The following is a 20,732-nucleotide window of genomic DNA, read 5'->3' as shown; positions in this document are numbered from 1 at the left end:
TCAGGCAGACAGCAACACACGTCTTTTAGATCGAATTAAATAATTAGCTTAATTGTTTGAGAGAGGGAAACGCCTTGAGTCAGTTCAGTGCTTTGCCGAGTGAACTCTAGAGACCTAAGTAAGCAAGAAGGCACGGGGCAGGGAGGACGGGGCAGGGCGCCCACTTCAGCGTCTGATGATGCCATCACCGCTCTCCTCTGACATACTGGCTGGTTAGCTCCCAGTCTTTGTCCACTAAGAACTGAGATGAGCAGATAGCACAGATAATTCTAAAAGGGAAATAAAACTTTTTTAGAACTTTGCCCTGTGTCTTCGCTTGCACAGTATTAGATCATCTCAGTCCTCAAATGTATCTTCCTCTTGTATCCTCACAGAGCAGTTTCTCAATCTGTGGCAGGGTTTCATCCTTGATGTCTCATCTGACATCAGAGGATGGGAGAGAGGGGTGTGGAGGAGCTGAAGCCATGGCCACTCAGTGCACCTGACACCCACATGGAGATGTAGCACCCCCGCACAGTCTGCCTGGGGTGTCCCACATCTGGAGGTCCTGCCTCTTTAACTCTAATGTTTATATAGATCTCATGGGGTGCAAAGCTCTTTCTCATACATGACTTACTGGGGACCCGACAACAACCCACACAGGTAGCTAGAAAAGGAAGGATTATCTCCGTTGTGTAAATGAGAAAATAAATTCAAAGGTAACAAGCAATTTATTCAAGGTCACAAGAGCTCACAAAAGTGGGGGGAATTAGAACCCAGACTCCAACTGCCCCTCTAACCCAGCATCGTAAAGGCACAGACTCTCAGGGCTTCTGTTGACGCCTCTCCCATCCGTAGCAGGACTAAGCTCCAGGGGACTCCTCCACATACATACAGAATCCAGTACCAGGGACAAAGCACCAGCAAGACCGGAGAGGAGGCGGCTCAGTACCCGCAGGAGGGATGATGGAGGAAACAGCAAAAGGACGACAGCCAGGAAGTGGGGAAGCAAGGAAAGTTTGCGGAACTTCTCGAAGTCCCCTACAGCTTAGGGATCTATCTTTGCGCTCTTCCAGAACAATGTACAGTTGCACCCATGTTTCCAGAAATGTCAATACTTCAATGTCTATCTAGAAGAAAGAGTAGGTAACTGGCATTTAAGGAATATTTCCTGTATATCAGAGACCCTGCTAAGTGCTTTTCTCTTTTAATCTTGGGAGGTGGATATAATCTTTATTTTTGCAGGGAAATGAAGGCTTAGAGAGGCAAAGCAATGCATCCAGGTTGCAAAGCCTGGCCTGAACAAAGGCTGGTCTGACTGCAGAGCCCTGCTCTGCTCTTTATACCACATTCGTAATGCCCTGGGCCTGGGCTCTCCCATTTAGAAGCTTGCAATCAGACTTAACCACCCTGTTGGGTATAATCACAGGCCAGAAAGCATTTTTAACTAATGTATACTCCCAGGAGAATGGCTAATGGGTAATTTGAGCTGTAGTAAATCCCATTCGAGTTACAGTGATTCTCCTTGCTCCAGCCCAAGGAAATAAGAAGTTGGGCTTAAGTTATGGTAGATTTCTGCTCTTCAGCAGGAAGACGGAAAAACTGGGAGAGAACCAGTCAGCCTTAGGCATGTGGACATGACTTGGAGAGTATGTTCCGTGGTGGCTGCCTGGCCACAATGCTGTGTGTGCATTTGTTCCTGGGTGCGCGTGTGTTTTAGAAAAATGAGGGCATGAACATGATGCAGACTCTCAAACAGGTTCTGATGAACATACACGAAAAACAATCATGTGTTTTAGTGTTCTCATTTCAGTCTTCATTCATAGAAAACATACAGATCTGTTCTATCAGACATCTTATAAAACAGCCAGATATGTAAAATAGATCTGATCGAATAGAGTCTGGTAGTTGATTTATGTATTTGTCAGACTTAAAAAAGAGGATGTGCCATTTGTACTTAAATCAAAGCTACAAAGGTTTGAATTTTAAAGACAAAAAAACAAACAAACCAAAAAAAAAACAACAAGAAAAATGTGTCTAAATGATCTATTTTTCTAGTTATATGGTAATGACAATCAATGTAAGTTATGTCCAGATGGTTAGATGTCCAGATACTGGGTCAAGATACTAAGTCCCATACTCAAGGCACAAAAGACAACTCTGGAAGCTTATCTCAAATCCATAAGCCTTACTGGCAGGGTTTGCTTGCTGTTTTTTTTAGAATAGCCCAGTTTGTTTAGACAAGAATGGTGTTAACAGAGCCAAGGTTGTATTTCTAACTGTATCACTTCTGTGGGTGCGGGGGTGGAGGGCTGGTGAGGAAAATTGTACTCACCCCACAGTCCACACAAAAGTGGATCCAATGTCTCATGGGGAGCAGGGTTAGCAACTACTGATAGCTCACTGGAAAACCAGCAACCTTCGCAATACAAAAGTTCATGTGTTAATGAAATGCGGTGCAGTGCATGGAATAACCTACTCATAAAGGAATCCTCTGTGACTAACGTTTATTTTATTCTCCAATTTATAAAAAACAAGTAGGAACCATGAGAAGTTAGGTGGCCCTTAACTTCCAAAGTAACATTCCAAGACCAGGTACTACTCGGGATGACACAGGAGCAAGGAGGTCAATGTGTTGCAATAAATTAGGGGTGGGGGGCATAGTTCATGAAATGACTCACTTAGAAATTGACCTACAGCCCTGGCCTGTGTGGCTCAGTTTGGAGCGACGGCCAGCCCCACAGAGGGTCTCAGTTTCAATTCCGAGTCAAGAGTGCCTACCTGGGTTGCGAGTTCCATCCTAGGCGTCAGGTAGCATATCGGAGGCAACCAATCAATGTGTTTCTCTCACATTGATGTCTCTGTCTCTCTCTCCCTCCCTTCCACTCTCTCTAAAAATCAGTGGAACAAATATCCTCAGGTAAGGATTAACAACAACAAAAAAAGACCTACAAATGCTTTGGAGGACGGTTTTAATGATTACCTTAATAAGATTAAATTGTTTCCAATATTCACTGTCACTCCTCAAATTACATGCCTGAGAAATTTCTAAGCAGTTTTGGGTAGTCGCAGCTTGCTGAGGGAAAGCAATAAAGTAACACTGCTCCAGAACAAAGCACTTTTGTCTGCACGGGGACCTTCACTTACTCACAAAGCACACCCCCAACAGTGTTACTAGTTAATAATAACTATTTCCCGAAGTCTTAGATGCCTTGCATGGCTCGAGCTGTTCCCTGACGCACCATTGTACCGACAGGAACTGGAGGCTGGAAAATGTTACATCCCGGGGCTCCGCGGGAGAACCCCCGTTCCCCACCGACGGCAGGGACAGTTTGGAAAAGAAGCACCTGTGCAAAAGCCCGGCGGAGCCGTGTCGCGCTCCGGGCACCCGGCGCCCAGCCCACGAGCCCACGAGCCCACGAGCCCACGAGCCCACGAGCCCACGAGCCCACCAGCCCACCAGCCCACCAGCCGCGGCAGGGGCGGACGCAACGCGGCTTTGGCATCCCGGTCGGTTTTTACTCCTCGGGAAAATGTGGGAAAGGGCAAGGGGCACCACACACCGCCCACGGGGTCCTGTGCCAGGACCTTGCAGTGGGTTTGGGGTCCGGGCTGCATGTCAGGCAACCCCGAAAAGCTGGGCCCTGCGGGGGCCCCCGCACGCCGGCCTCCCCACGCGCGCCCCGGCCGGCCGCGGCTCCGGGAACCCTCCCAGTGCCTGGCGCCCACTCACCGCTCACGCTCGCCCGCGCCGCCGAGCCCGGGAGCGGGGGCCCCTGCGGCTGCCGCATGCCCTCGGGCCGTGCGCGACGGGGCGACGGGTGCCGGGCTCCCGCCCGGCGTGAGGAGCACAGGAGGACTCGGCGGGTGGCGGGGGCGCGCCTCTTTTCCAGCAGCCGCAGCGACGCGTCCGGAGCCCGAGGAAAGTTCGGCGGAGAGAGGGGTGGCGCCGAGGGGGCGGAGGGGCCGCGTCCCCGCCCTGCCCCGCCCTGCCCGAGGAGTCCGACCGTTCCCACGGGAGAGCGCCCCCCACCGGCGAGGCGCGGATCGGGTTCTTCTGCAGATGCTCTCCCGCCTGGGACTCGTCCCCAGGAGGGTGGTCCGCCTGGAGGAGAAGCCAACCAAAGGACCGCTAGCATCCACAGGCCTCACAGAGCCACACCGCAGAGTTCCCTATTAAGTGCTGTCCCTCTGTCCCTCACATTTGTTTGAAGATTTCCAGAGAAGTGCAGCCCTCACCCATCCACCCCCAACGCCCGTGGGAAGCAGGCGCATTGCCAAACAGAACACTTGTTCTAAAACTCGACCCTGAGGGCGCAGGCAGCCCCAGAGTGCAGGGATGGTCACGAATATCTGGCCTGAGGCTTTTTCCTAGACACCTTTTGATTAAAACAGGAAACAAAAAATATTTAAAGTTATGAGAGGCTTCTTGGCCTCCTGGGGTAAATAGTACTGGATACTTTGGTTTTTAAAGCTGAAATATAAAGCCTCCACTGACCCACCTTTGGTAAAGAAGAAAGATGCGAAGTAAAACAATGTCAGGAAAACTTCATTCTCTCTGAAGTCTGCAAAGCAAAATGAGATCACAGACGTGCTAAAAGTTGGGCCTTCCTGGTGACCTCATGGAAGGGAAATATTGTAATGTGAGGTCCTTCTTACCCATGCTTGGAAACCTTGGGCAACATTGAGTGCATGTGCCCAGATGGCCGCCTGTGAGCTTTGCCATTCATTCACTCATTCATTCTTAATTCAACTTTTGTATGCCAACCAGGAATCCTATTCCAGGCAACAACTTGAATGATAGATTGCCCCTACCATCAAAGAAAGTCTTCTCTCTTTCTCTCTGAAGATCATGTTTTAATAATGTTTTATTCCTTATGCAGTGGACTTCATCTCATAGGCCTTGACAGCCTGGGGTGCCTCAAACCTTCACAGCGATGTGGCTAAATTTTGATCAACATGTGAAAATTATTGTTGCTCCACCTGAGTGTTCAGAAAATTGGTGTCTTGCAGATGAACTGTGTACAGAAGGCTACACCTTGCAAAGCTAACGCTAAAGAAAGATCCTGTTTACCAGAACAAGCAAAAACCTTGCTGATGACATATGAGAACAAGGTCGGGGGAGTGAACAGCTCAACAAATAACACAATGCTGAAGGGCCACCTCGTGAACACAAAAATTCTCAACCACCAGCACTTAGCAAATGCTTGACTCAACAGATGTGTTGCATATTGAGTAAGTTGTTGCAGGCTGGACTGGGAACTGTAAACACCGGTAAGAGACTACTTTTGCTGGAAAAATGTGTGCCAAGTTCCAAACAACTTATTAACAAAGACAGTTTGGAAACACATTATTGTACCTTGGGAACTTCCTGAACCTGAGCTTTGCAAAGTAGAACGGGGAGTCTGTAAGCCAGGTGTGATTGCCTTTAACGTATGAATCCTAAAAATGGAGAAAGGAGAAGGGAATGTGGTGAGCTGTGCTGCAAAGAGAAAAAGACATTAGCTAGGTGGTTTTTAACAAATGTGGGTCATATCTGAGCAGAAGGCAAGGAAGTGATCTAGGAAAAAGATGCAGAAGGGAGAGGGAAGGGAGAAGACCCAGCTTACACATAGACCTACGGGCAATAGGATAAGTGCAAATAAAGGTGTGGCCCCAAATCCTAGTTTTTATTTATTTATTTATTTATTTTTTAATCCTCACTTGAGGACATTTTTTGCATTTATCTTCAGATAGAGGAAGGGAGGGAGGAAGGAAGAGAGAGAGAGAAACATCAATGCGAGAGAGACACATTGAGTAGTTGCCACTCACACGACTCCAACCAGGGCCGGGGACAACTGCAACCGAGGTACGCACCCTTAGTGGGAACTGAACCTGGGTCTCTCTGGACCGCAGGGCTTCCCAGTTTTTTAAAAAGAAGCTCAGCCCTGGCCGGTTTTCTCTCAGCAGTTAAGAGCATCGGCCTGCGGTCAGGAGAGACCCGGGTTCGGTTCCCGCTAAGGGCGCGTACCTCGGTTGCAGTTTGTCCCTGGCCCTGGTTGATCATGCAGGTGGCAGCCACTCGATGTGTCCCTTTCATGTCAATGTTACTCTCTCTTTCTCTCTTCCTCTCTCTCCCTCCCACTTTATCTGAACAAAAAATGGAAAGGTGTCCTTGGGTGAGGATAAAAAAAGAAGAAGCTCAAGGATTACCCACCAGAACCTTCTTTAAGTCCTTGTAGGGTCTGTGGTGTCTCACTTCTCTACCAATATGTTTTCCTTAGTAAAACAAAGTTAAAACTAATATCAAAAATGGCAACGCCAGAGGGCATATACTTTGCCTTAAAGATCACTGGCTGGAAAGTTATTCAGAATTTTTCAACTAACATTTGCAGGTCAGCTCCCTGTATAGCGTTTTGTTTTGTGTTCCTGGAAACACAGATTTATAACATTGTTTCTATATGGAGAAAAAGGAGGCATTCCACTGTGCTAGATGGAAAAGAATTGTGATGGCCTTGGAGACCCTGTGTCAGCCAGCATTTTCCTTGGCAGGGAATAAATGCAGCAAAATAAATAAACAAATTAAATTAGAAACAGGCCTGCCTCCTGCCACGGTGAGAAACAATGTGGGACTCAGGCAAACTTTGTCCTTTCTGGATTTATGGAAAGAGGCCCATGTTTCTCTGCCCCCAACTTGGTTTGGACCTCTGATCATATGGACAGGAATTCATAGATTTTTGCATTCTTAACTTTGAGAAATAACTGAACTGAAATATCTGAACTGAAAGGTAACAAAACTTGCATTTTGTTCATCTGTACTAATCAGTGATGAGGGTGCCCACGGCAGGTGAATAATGTGAGTGGAAAGGCAGCTAGTAAGTGAGAGAGGTAAGTGGCACCTGAAATAACAACTAGAACAGCGATTTTCAACAGGTGTGCCACAGAATTTTTAAAACATTCAATACCTGACTATTTAGCCAGGGGCACTGACCCCTTTTCCCTTAGATTGTCAAATAAATAAATGACAATAGGCAACACAACAATAGCCGTCTGGTGTGAATAAATCAAAATTATACCTATTTTTTGGTCAGAATCAGCAAAAAATATATTTTTGGTGTGCCATCGAATTTTAGTAATTAGTTTATGCGTGCCATGAGATGAAAAAGGTTGAAAATCGCTGAGCTAGAAGGTTCTGAGCAAAGAATGAGCAAACGGTTAACTACAGAAATCAAAGAAAGAGAGATGGCATTAAGCCAGGTGATGGCCTGTAGAGTATCTTTCAATTACATGCAACTGCAAGCAGAAAGCAATAGGAAGTCACAGAAAGAGTCAACAAATACCAAAAAGTCAAAAATCAAAGTCAATTTTATGTCATTTAAATTGAACAAACCATCTCATATGACATGTATGAATCATTCAAAAATACTTCTTAGATATTCGTCCCATCACTACTTAATTCTTCGTATTTTTGTGCTTGAGAAAAGAATGACTAATTTTGAAAATAAAAGTCATGATGGAACTCTTACTCTAGCAGATATGAAAAGTTATAAAACCATAATAACTAGGGTACCCCAGGACCCAGATGTATGCCTATCAACCAGTCATAATTCACTTGCAAAAGTATCCTAGTTTGGTTGATAAATTATATAGCGAATTTAATTAATAATTAAAACAATATGACAGTGGTGAAAAACTAGAGATAAGACATTTGACCAGAAGAGCTATCCCATATAGAGATCCTAGTAAGTATAGAAATGTTTGTATTTAAAGAAGTTCGTATCTTAAATGAGTAGGAAAAGGAAGGCTTATTCAATCCAATGTATTTGCTTTGGGGGAGAAATAAGGTTAGATTCTTACCAAAGTAATTTTTATATGAATAAAAGTTGGTTTGTTTAAAGAGAGAAAGAACCATTAGAAGAAAATAAAACAATTAGAAGAAAATAAAGATAAGTATTTCTTTGACTTAAAGTTTGGGGTGAGCGTTTTTAAACATAAGCAAGGGAAGAAAATATTAATTTCTTGACTGTATGCAAATTAGATACTTCTGCACATAATAAAAATAATCCTATAAATTTAAATTTAAAAAGAAAACTAAAAACGAGGGGAGAAAACTGTTTGCAGCATATAATAGGTAAAAGATGAACACCATGCCCTGGCCAGTTTTGCTCAGCGGTTAGAGGGTTGGCCTGCGACCTGGAGAGACCCGGGTTCAGTTCCCACTAAGAGCACGTACCTTGGTTGCGGTTTGTCCCCGGCCCTGGTTGGGTCTTGTGGGTGGCAACCACTGGATGTGTCCCTTTCACATCAATGTTTCTCTCTCTCTCCCTCCCACTCTATCTGAACAAAATATCGAAAAATGTCCTCGGTTAAGGATAAAAAAAAAAAGATGAACACCTGTCCTACACGACTTATTGTGAGGCATGTAGAGAACTCTTACTATGTAAAAGATTAACGTCAAAACAAAAAAATAAGTCAAGCATATCAAGTATATGAAGAATGAGCAAAAGAAGAAAAACATATTATGACCAAAAATATGTAAAAATAAATTTCAGCCCTGGCCGGTTTGGCTCAGCGATTAGAGCATCGGCCTGAGGTCCAGAGAGACCCGGGTTCGGTTCCCGCTAAGGGCACGTACCTCGGTTGCAGTTTGTCCCTGGCCCTAGTTGGTCATGCGGGTGGCAGCCACTCAATGTGTCCCTTTTACGTCGATGTTTCTCTCTCTCTCTCTTCCTCCTCTCTCCCTCCTACTCTATCTGAACAAAAAATGGAAAAATGTCCTCGGGTGAGGATTAAAAAAAATAAATTTCAACAAGTGTAAATGAGCAAAACAAGTGTAAGTTAAAGCGAGATACTACTTGTCACCTGTCAAATTGGCAAAAATGTTTGATTAAAGAAATTTCTAACATGGACTAACGTTTCAGGGAAATGGGTCACTTCGTGTGGTGCTGGTGGGAATGCACACTGGTAAAACTTTTCTGGTGGGCAATTTGCAGTACAGCAGCTCTCCTCCTCCTCAGAAGTACTTATGTTTCCCTCTCACGTCACTGTCTCTGCATGGAGATGCGTCTTATGGTCACCGTCAGCCAGACGCACTTGCGAGTAAGTTATCATTGACTGCCCATAGGTGCCAAATTTTAAAGAATGGATGTCGGCCTTTGGAAGAAAATCCTGGAGCAGAGAACAGATCACTTTTTTTGTTTTAAGTGCTTCATGCAAGTGCTCCTGTCACAGACCACACAAAGTCCAAGAGTGACCCCAAACAGCGAGGACGTGTAGGAGTGAATACCTTAGCCATTATTTGCTCCTCCTTTGTGGCTACACAAGAATTAAATATAAGCTGACTGTATATATAAATAAATCCAAAACACTCTTTCAGTCATTATAAAATAAATGGTATATGCGATAAGATAGCATTATGTTTAATTGGCATCATTTTCTTTCTTAGTGTTACGTAAAATATTGCTGCAACTCACAGTTTATGAGATCTTGGGCATAATGTACTGTGATGTATCAAGAGCTTTAAAAATGTTCATACCATTTGACCCAGTAAATTCACGTCTAGAAAGGTATCCTAAAGATGCCATTGAAGGCACACAAAGATTTTAATGCAAATATCAATACTTCAGTATTATTTATATAATTGACATGTTAAAAACAATCTCTAAGTCTACCTAAAAACCAAATATAAAATTGATCAAATAAATTATTATACATCTATAGGATTGAATGTTATGCAGCCTTAACAATCATGTTTTCAAAGAACGTATGACAGGAACATACTCATCACTTCATATTAAATTTTTACATAAAGTAGAATACAAAATTATATAACTAAATTATATAACCACAAAAACATGTGTTTGTATTTAAAAAATACCACAAATAAATACCCCTATATGTCAACTGTAGATATTATGAGGTGAGATTATCATATTTTTATTTTTTATATACTTTTCCACAATTTCACAATTTTCTGCAATGAACATGTATAACATTTATAACCCAAATTTCCTAAAAATAATACTTTTATTATTGGATCACATGACTTTTCAAACAAATCATTATAGATAGAGAAAAACGTATGCCGTCAAATTGAGATTGAGAGTTTGTTCAGTTATATATGGTCCAAGAAACCAGAATCCAAATGGAGAGGACTAGCTTCCTCCCATCGGCAACTTCTGTACTTCTCTAAGGAAAGGTCCCAAGCAAAAGCTAGAAAGTTAGTACTGTAAATGGTTTACAAACATTTACAATGAGCCTTGGAGATCACGGGATGGGAAATGGCAATCTGCCAAGGAAAGCGTACGTTAGTCATTCAGGATCATAGTGCATTAAAGCTCTCTGTCCCCCTGGCAGGCTTTATTTTGGCAACCATTTCACTTTCTTTACAACTGTGATAAAGTTGCATTTGGAGATAGCAATTGAGATTTTCTTCTACTACCTTTTTTTTATTTTGCCCCTCTGACCCCATTTGTTGTTTTGGGGAGCATTTTATAAAGGAGGACACAAAACAAACAAACAACAAATCTGTAAGAGAAAAACCCAAAAGAATAAAAGAAAACAGTTTGCAGCTCTTGGGTTCCTACATCGATTTTTCTGCAGCTCGTAGCAGTAAAATAATGATCTAAACACCAAGGTTTGTGATTTACGAAAGGTGGGTTCTCTTGAGCTTTAAAGGGCTAAACGCTGGAGGAACGTGAACACAAACTTTATTTTCTCATAAACAATCAACTGGAAGAAAACAGATGAAGAACCAGACCTCCCTGAAGACTAGATAAGGTTTCCCAACTAGGGAGACGAATTTGATCTAGAGAAGAAACAACAAAAGACATGGGCATGAGTTTTCTGACTCCTCACCACTCCTCAGGCTAAGTCACTGGAGAAACATACATCCTCCCTCATGTAGAAACCCACAGTGTGGTAGATTGTATCATTCAAAAATATAAGCTGTCCCTCCCTCAGTGAGAATCATATGTCTCTGCTTGTCCATTTGACTTACTTTGGCCAATCAAGTGTGAGCGGTACTGACCAGCACAAAGTCCACTCTGTTCTCTTTTCCTCTGCCCTGATTCGGCGATGTCCCGCTAGAAGCAGCGCCATCAGCCTGGATCCAGGAAGAAAGGGCAGGGAGCAGCACCAAGGCTGACCCGGAATGACATGCAAGTGACCCATAAACCTTTGTCCTTTTAAGCCGCGGACACTTGGGGAGCATTTGTCACTACAGTGGGACCTAGCCTATTTTAACTAACACGAAAAAATGTGCTCTACCCGGCTGTCCATCAGAGACTTGGACAGGAAACATTCATGCATAAGGGCTCTATGCCATGGTGATCCGGGAACAGCAATATTGAAGTGGTGACCCGACATAGCTTGACATAGGAGGAACCGAATACTGTTTTCTTTGGGCCCCAGAATAATGAGAACAGCACTAAAGTCAGTTCCTTCTGGAAAAGTACCTAAAGGGACATATCGGCCAGAATGATTGGGAGCGGGAGTCACTTCTCAAAAGGATGTAGTGAGCCAGACATACATTACCTACCCACCCCACCCCCACCCCAACATCTGAACACCACAAAGGCCGCTCAGAACTCAAGTCTCACGACGGAGAAAACTTGAGGGGTGGGGACCTACGTATAAACGTCGAATGCCCAAGACTGCTGAATTCACATGAGTTTACCTGGAAAAGAAGACAATTAAATGTTCAGTCAGTAATAGAAATAGGAGGTTCAAGGTAGATTTAGGTCCATTTTTAGATATATAGTTACATGTTTGCTAGCAAAGTTCGCGATCTGAGAAATGTGTACGTATTACACCAAGAGAGTTTAAGGGAGCATCATGGAGGTTGCATATAGTCAAGAATGTGGGTGTTGACAACCCACTCAGGAAAGCTGAAGCCATGTGTGGACAATGGTAACACTTTATAAAATAGGCTAACTTCTCCTAAACCTGACACTCCAGCTATGACTAGATATTTGCTTTGCCGAAGGCAGCCACTAGCAACACTTTCAGCTGTACAAATATTTGTTCTGGTAAACCTGATAAAGAAAAAGAAAATACTTGTAAATAAATCTTGTTAGAATTTTCTGCATTCTATGCACTAAACTTTCTTTCTCGTTTTGCAAAAGAAAGCTGTAATGTGACACTAATATTTCATCTCCCGGATTGATTTTTTTCAATTCATCAATTGGACTTGATGAATACTGGCCAGATTAATATTTAATGGTTTTGTATTTTGGATACTAATACAATAGACTAAGACACAAATGTTATAAAAACAAGCTGAGCTGTTAACTTTTAGTTTATATAAAACAGAAAGTTGATTCATTTAAAATGGAAGCTCAAGAGTTGAGTTTTCAGCCTTTTTTTTAATGTACTAAAATTTGAAACAAAAAATAAAGAAAATAAAATAGGATCCTATAGTTTTATGAAAGAAGCATAATAATTACATCATATTATTTTATATGTGTTGCAAACATTAATAAATATTTTACTTACAAGCAAGAAAACATGTCATGATAAATTATCTTGCTCCAAAAGAAGATTTTCTAGGAGGCTCAAACCTCAGTTTCTTTTTAATTTCTGGGACATGGCTTACTTTGATGATGCTGTTGTGGTGGGAACAGATATTGTGGAGGCAAATATCAATGAGGGGGGAAAGGTATGAGTATCAGTAAAAAGAATAGTGGTCCATGAATAGAGGAATAAGCATACAAGTAAAAAGTTATGAAAACTAGGGCCAGGACTGGAGAAGGAAGAATTGGCTACAAGTGGGGCTTTGCCCACTGATGGTAGTGGCAGCTCTGATTTCCTAAAGGTGTTCGGGGGTGGGGTGTGCGTGATTGCTGAAGAAGGCGGAAAAGCATCCTGTGAGAGAAAGACTACCATCGAACATCTGCTGTGCTGAGAGTCCCAAAGCCAGACGGAGATAGTACAGCACGTAAGAGTGTGTCCATTCTATTCCCTCAGCTCTGATGCGGGGCCCAGAGAGGCAGAAACTAAGACAACTGCAAAGAGGGGCACAGTGACGACCAGACCCCTCTCCCACTTCGGGGTTTCCAGCTGGGAACACTCAGGCCTTGGAAGGAGAAAAGTTTTTAACATCAAATGAAATTCAAAAATTTAATTAATATACAGGTGGGAGATTACAATGACTGAAACAGAACTGTTTCTGTGTCTGAAAGTAATCACAAGATACCTAATTATCTAATAATAGCTAGAACATTTATGAGACTTAGCTAAGCTTTCATCCAAAGAACAGGAAAAAGGCAAATCATAGATCAGGTTTAAAAGGGCAATTGGGAAAAAGTTAAATTTATATCCTGTTTACATCTTAATAAGTCCAGCTCATGCAAAATATTGAAAATATAAGTAAGACACTTGAAAAGGGAAAGAGGTTAGCATAAATAGAGAACCTAAAAGAACTTCTAGAAATGAAAAACTGAGTCATTGAAATTTTTAAAAGCTCAGTGAACCTCTTAAACAAAATTTTTTAAATGGCTGAAGAGAAAATTAATGAGCTGAAAGATATATCTAAATGAATTAATTAAACTGTAGCAGAAAGAATAAAAGGGATTACACGTAAAAAAGAGAGAGAGTAAGAGACACGGGTGGCTCAACATATTTTCTAATCAGTTTCCAAAATCCAGACGAGAGAATGGGCAGAAGGAAAGAATATTTTTAAAAAACAAACGACTCAATATTTTTCAGAATTGAAGGAAGATGAATTTTTTGATTCAAGAACTAGAATGACCTCAAACAATTAAATTTTTAAAAATACACACATACATACAGTGAAGTATTAAAAATGAATAAATCTTAAAAGCAACCAGCAAGAACAAACAGACCACTCAGACTAATAACACTTCCCAACAACAGAGACCAATAGAGATGGAGTTCCATTACCGAGTGTTGATGGAAGATACTAGGCTACCTAGGATTTAATTTTCAGCTAAAGGATTACTGAAAACTGGGGGCAACAATACAGACATTTTTCAGAGGAAGACTGGGTCTCAATAAAAGAGCTACTAAAGAAAGAAGGAAATTGGGCCCAGAAAGAAGAAGTGGTTTGCAAAAAGCATTTTGACTAAGGTAAGTGGTAAAAGCATGAGTAAATCTGAATAAACATTGTCCATCCCAGACAGTAAGTCAAAATAACAATTTAAGGAAAAGGAGATGGAAAAAGGAACTAAATACCAGACAAGAGACACATGTCAGACAGAGAGTAAATGGAGGATGAGGGTGACCGACACAAAAGATCGAAGGTTCTTATATTATAAGGAGTAACATAGAGGTTTTTATTAACTTTAGACTTTCCTAATTTAGTTAAAAAGTTAAAAGTATGTACTAAAGTAAAAGAAATAGAAGGGAATCAAGAAAAACTTCATTAATCCAACAGAAGGAAGAGAGGAGAGAAAGAAATAAGAAAAAAAGAGCATGATATATGGAAAACACAAATTAGGATTGTAGAAATAAGTCCAAATATATGTTATCACAACAAAGTAAGCAAAATAAATGAGTCCATTTGAAGAGAGATACTGTACCGTAACTGAACCAACAAATCCAGCTACATACTATGTGAATGAGATATATTTAAGTGGCAAGGATAAAACATATAGACTAAGTAAACACCAAAAGAAAGCCTGGGTAACTTTATTAACATCAAATCGAAGAGACCTTGAGGCAAAAAGTGCTATTTGGGATAAAGAGAATCAGTACATATATAAAATAAATAATTCTCCAAGAAGCTACTTTGCTAAAAAGCAGAGTTTTGTCTATAAAACTTATCTCAAAACTTTGATTCACCCTTCAGAGAAGTAGTCCTACTGGAAAAAAATAATAATGCCTTCCTATCCCACCTCCCAGATAGAATTACTAGGTTTGGTTCTTTTCCCTCGCCTATTTAATGAACCCCATGGCAATCAAAAGGGTTTAAGGAGTTAAACATTTTAACAATGTCAAAGGAAAAGGACTCATGTTGAAAGTTCGTGTTATTGTATTTATTAAATTCTGATTGCAAAGAACAGCAAAAGGAAATATAGATTTAAGTGAATGTTATTTGCAGGTTGGAAACACTGACTCTAGTGTATTAGCAATTATATTAAATATTAAATATGATAAAATAAATGGCGTTTCCAGGGAGAACAGTAGGTTGTTTCAGAAATTGCATTCCTCTTGTGCCAGGTTTCAGATACATTTCTCATAATGCATGGATATTTCAATTAACTTTATTTAGTTTTTCTGTTTGTCAAAGAATATACTTTCGCTATATATAAAACAGGGATAAAAAAAAAAACAAAAAAAAACTTGCTCTACCTAGTGCAGGATTATTGAGAAAATAAAGCTAAATAATACATGTGAAAGCCCTATGCAAACTTTTTAGTACCATATAAATGTAAGGTACTATTATGTATCCATGGTCCAATGATGGATTATTAGTATTAGAAAGTTTTTCCCACCATTTCTTGAACAAGCCTGCAAAATCTTAATTCTCTGTTATTGCGCTTTATCTAATATTCAAACTAAAATTACTTCCATGTATATGTTTACACAAATACAAGTAAATCATGCCCAGTAAAACAGTTCTCAACATTCACCTTTCTCTCACTGAACACACATAGCTACAGTTAAGAGAAGGAAACTCATTTCAGTGTTTAGTTTAAAGAAATGTATTTTCTTAGTAATGGGTTTTCTAGCTCTTATAAGTATGACTAGAATGTCTCACCATACTTTGCCACAATGTGACCCATTACTCTTACCTAGGTGACCCTGAATTCTTGGGTGGAGAACATGAATCTGGAAAAAAAGATGAGTCAAAATTGCAATGAAAAGGGGATGAGGTAGAATCTGCAGTGAATGTGATACAGCAATATTCCCTCCCAACGCCATAGCCTTCTGCGGGAGAATCCACGCGGCCCCACACAAATGTATCTGCAGAAAGAGTAAGGGCTATGAAGGTAGGCAGACCTGTCAAAAAGCTGAGTGAATGAAGCCAAGTTATTTCATCTCTCTGAGCCTCTGTCTTCTCCTCTATGAAATACGGGTAAGACAGGCTGCTAACCTGAGTCTTCAGTCTGTTGCTCAGTCTGTGGGCTCTTGCCTGCAGGAGATCAGGACCTCCTTATGAGCTACCACTGTGACCTCTGGTTCGCATATTTCACCTTAAAGACCTGTTCTCAGCCCTCAGTTTCTCATACCTCTGCAGAGTGTCAATCAAATTACAAGTAATCAGCCAACTCTGCTGTCTTTGTAGGCGTCCCTTTATAACTTCTAAATGCTGGAATCATCCAGATTCATCGCAGCTGCGGTGACACCCTACCACAGGACACTTTTCCAGGTCACCACTAGTGAAATCTTTGGCAACTGGGCCACCAGGAGACAGGGAGATCCCTGAGGGAAACAGGGAAGTGAGCTAGGGGAGGCAGGGAGGGCTGTCAGGTGGCAATGCAGGTCTGACCTGGAAGGAGAGAGTAAAAGAGGAAGCATTGGGTAGGAGAGTCTTAGATGCAGCATAGTTCTAAGAGGGATTCAGCCAGGTTGAGGGGAATCCATCAGAGGGCTCCTCCTGTCTGGCAGGACCTGGCCTCCTTAGGATGGCTGTTGCATCGCTCATTGGCTGAGAGCAGCCAATGGGAAGTGCGGTCTCCAGGCAGGATTCTGAGCAGCCGCTGGGGCATCCGCATGCTTCTCCCAGCTGGAGACCTGAGCTGTGCATTTTTGGTTTCCCCCATGATGGAGAAATCAGACATCCTGACTGAGCAATCAAAATAAATATCACCCATGAGAGACACCAATGTCATGTGCCTCTGGATATGATAGCCTGAGGAGGACACCGCAGTGTTTCTGTGGTATTCAGGCCAAAAATGCATACCCTTAATCTAATTGTGAGGAGAGATCAACACATTCAAATTAAGGAGCTCTGTGTAAAATAACAGCCGGTATTTTTTTTTAAATCTCTGTGTCATAAAGATAAAGAAAGGCTGAGAAGTGTTCCAGATGAAACTAGAGAGGTGTAAAATAACGGCCGGTATTTTTTTTTAAATCTCTGTGTCATAAAGATAAAGAAAGGCTGAGAAGTGTTCCAGATGAACCTAGAGAGGTGTGACAACTAAATTCAGCAGTAACCCTGACTTGGGTCCTGTACCGGAGAGGAAAGAATGCTATAAAGAGAAATACTGAGACAATTGGTGAAATTGGATTATGGGCTGCAGATTTGATAAATAAAAAAACATTGTGTCAATGTTAAATTCCCTAAATTTGATCATTGTACTGTGATTTTATGAGACTATTCTTGATCTTGGGAAATAACAAACTGAAGTATTAAGGCATAAAGGGGTATAACATATTCAACCTACTCTCAAAGGGTTCAGAAAAATAAATTAAATAGAGAGACAAAGACTATGAAGGGCATTTTCCAAAAGGTACACTAATGGAGATGCGCATACAACTGCTGACTTTGTCAATGATCAAATACTTCACTGAGGCATGAAAAGGACATGAGCGATATTAAAACACATTATTAACACCCACTCTCCTGGCTTCTGGCCAGTAAGATGAAAGTGGTGCTGGGCTGAGGTTTTATGGGGTGGCTATCTTTTTTCAATCACAACTATTTGGTGATTCATTATTGCACACGCCAGAAACTCCACCCCAGTGGATGCAATTATCTGTTTCTTTTATTTTCTTTTAAGAAGCAAGCTCCATAAGATTCTAATTGTGGACATGTTGACTTTGATTCATTAGTCAGCAGTACCATGCTGGTTTACATAAAGGGGGCGGAAGGAGGGGATGATCAGTCTGCCAGTGTACATTTCAAGCTACAGAAATTAAAAATAGATACTAGGTCAAAAGGACACACCTAGACATCTGAGATGTCCCTATCAAGCTCTGACTTTTCACAGTTCTTGCATCAAAAATACCCAGGCTTATAACTTAATCTCCATTCACCAGTATGTCCAATTTCTCTTTTCAAAGCTTGCTTATATCCATCATCTCCTAGACATTACATCAACCATGTGAACTACCCCGTCCCAAAGATGGGCTGTCCAGGTCTGAGCCCCAGCTCTGGTAGTTACTGTTGTGTGACCTTGAACAAGTTACTTAACCTCTCAATACTCTCAATTTTATTATCCCTGTATTACAGATAAGGATTCTGGGGCTTTGGGCAGCTTAACAACTTGTCTAAGTCATTTGGCAATTCAGTATTAGAGCTGGAACCTTCTATGGAGCGTTCAACTCCCCCATGAAGATACCGATTCTTTTTCATTAGCACCAGCATTGTGTGAGTTCAAGGAATGTTGCTTTACAAGATGTTGTTTGAAAATAGAAGTTGCATTTCTCATTAAGTAGGTCAAACATTTTTTTTTCCTGCCATTTAATTTTATTCAGTAAGTATTGTTTAGAAGGCTGGCAACAGAAAGGGAAAGTGCGAGAGGGCTTTGGGGGTCACAAACTTTGGGTTTGAAGCCAGGCTCTGCCACCTCCTCTGTGCTCAGGTTTTCTCTTTGGTAAATGGAATCCTCATACATACACTGTAAGTTTCTTGGGATGTGTAGCAATAATATATGTACATAGTAGGCACTCAATAGCTTTAAAAGTATACAACTTTGAGTGCTTGCTGGCCTCCAGGAACTTTGCTTGCTATACACACGAAACACAGAGACACAGAAAATTTAGTCCTTGCCATTGGGGCTGACCCCCCAGGAATCTGTGATGGTTCTTCGTACACAGTAAAAATGCAAAGCCAGTCATACATGCTGCAATTATTTTTTCCTGGTGCACTTAAAAACTTTTCTTTACCTTCTTAATTCTCTTAAGAAAATTGTTATCTTTAGGTAGTAAATGTGATTTTTCTTTGGTGGTTCATTTGTAGCTTTAAACTCAGAAAGCCCTCCTCTGTTGGATCAATTCAATATTCATCTATATGTTTTTCTAGTTGGTTTTTCACATTTAAATTTTTAAGGTGATGAATAGTTATCTTTTTAAGACACATTGCTGATAATACTGATTGATCATACCTGCCCATTTGGTTTGTACCTATTTCTGTCTCAGTAACTTACCCCCATGAACATGAATGGCTATTCCTTTAAAAAGGTCCATGTGAAAGAAATATATATCTGTGGGTTTCAACCTATTCAGTTGCTTCATTTTTAAGGCAGAACAATAAATATCAATTATTTTGTCTCAATCATGTAAATCTGGAAACTGACGGACTGTTTTGTGTGAGGGCTGAAGGTCTGGGCCTCTCTAAGCCTAGAAAAAAGTGGGAGAGGTGAAGTCACGTCATCCCCTATTAGCCACAGCCACGCCCACACCCAAACCTCCCTTATGCTCATCTTTCCCTGATGGACATTTACGCAGAGGAGATAAAAGTCTAGTAGAAGAACCATCACTGACCCACACATCTCTTCCCCAGTCCGTAACTGTGGTTCCTTCAAAGCTGTTCCAGGAGTTTGTCTCCAGAAAAGACAAGGGAAGCAGTCTCCAGGTTAGTCTGGCTGAAAGTTCACATGCATTTTCCCCAGAGACAGGACTCTGGGAGACAGGAGATCAGAGAGAAGGCGGGGCTGCCTTACTGTCCTGGAACAACTGTGGACGTGATGATCTCCCCACTGGTGTCTTGCTTGTTCACCAGGGTCCCCGTGCTGGTGAGGATCACCCCAAGGCCATGACTTGGCCCTCTGAGAACACTGAGAGGGTGGACCTCCAGCGGCCTGTGCGGGGCTGCCCACTGTGCTCCTCGGGGTGCAGACCGCTCCCCTGCTCCGTGGTCAGCCTGCAGAGCTTTGAGCGTTCTCTCTCACACCAGCCCACCGACCCCCAACCTGGCTGCCCTGACCTCCTGCTTTGAGAGGGGAGGAAACACCTGATGAGATGTCCCTGCACCCTCACCCAGTCCACGCAGTAAGGAAGTGTTTGGAGTTTACCACCTCTACCTTCATGGGGCGAGCTCCCTGGAGGCAGGCAGAACTCGAAAGGAAGCGTCCCTGGGGGTGGTCTGGGCACAAGCGCTGACCTTCTCTGGGGCTCCGGGAGTAAATAGGTAGGTCAGCTCACGTGCACTCAGGCACTTGAACAGTTTCATGTGTGTTTTTGTTTGTGAGGCAGGGCCGTGCCACCCTCTCTGTCCTGTCCACCATCCAGTCTACCTTGGCAGGAGCTCCCCTCTGACATGACTGCATTCACGACCATCCTCCACAGCGAGGCCTTGGGGGTGAGATGAAGCACATCATCCTTCCTCAGAGTCCCTCCATCAGTTCACCCCCACGCTGCCCTGCCCCCACACCCCCACGCTGCCCAGCCTTAGGGAGACATAGAGACACAGCACCTCTGTGCTCTTTCTTGTACACCCTCCTTTCCCAGGAGGCCCCACTCAGCTCTGAGCCTCTGTGATCCTACACCCACGACCTGGTCGTGGTCACAGGGAGGGGTGGGAGGAGGGACTCCTCATGAAGTCTCTGTGCCATCTGTAAGCTCCAGACTACAGATGTCGGCCGGCTTTGTTAGCAGTTACACCCACAAGTCTCGCGCCCTTCGTAGACACCAACTGTAGCTGGCCGAGGTCAGAGTACTTCAGAATACGTGCATGTGTAGGATAGATGGGGCGATGCAGAAACAGGGAGTCTTGGATAAACTTCTTTTAAATATGTGGAATGGGAACAAAATACACATTTAATCAATTCATCCTAAGAAATATAATTCTCAATAATAAAAGTGATGAAAAGAGACCCTCCCCTCTAAATGCAGAGCCCAAGAACACAAACTCCCAAGAAAATGAC

At 42.3% G+C, this 20,732-nt stretch overlaps 1 protein-coding gene across 1 annotated transcript in view; it reads right to left on the bottom strand.

The window, feature by feature from the left end:
• LPAR3 (lysophosphatidic acid receptor 3) overlaps positions 1–3,908 on the bottom strand; it is a 75,488-nt gene extending 71,580 nt beyond the window's left edge. The window contains exon 1 of the mRNA XM_036256955.1: positions 3,713–3,908. The gene's annotated coding sequence lies outside the window, so the exon portion shown is untranslated. The remainder of the gene's footprint in view (positions 1–3,712) is intronic.
• Between the last annotated feature and the right edge of the window lie 16,824 nt (positions 3,909–20,732).

The sequence above is a fragment of the Molossus molossus genome, unplaced genomic scaffold (genome assembly GCF_014108415.1).
Source record: "Molossus molossus isolate mMolMol1 unplaced genomic scaffold, mMolMol1.p scaffold_m16_p_12, whole genome shotgun sequence".
Classification (NCBI taxonomy): domain Eukaryota; kingdom Metazoa; phylum Chordata; class Mammalia; order Chiroptera; family Molossidae; genus Molossus; species Molossus molossus.
This window is presented reverse-complemented; position numbering and strand designations above follow the sequence as displayed.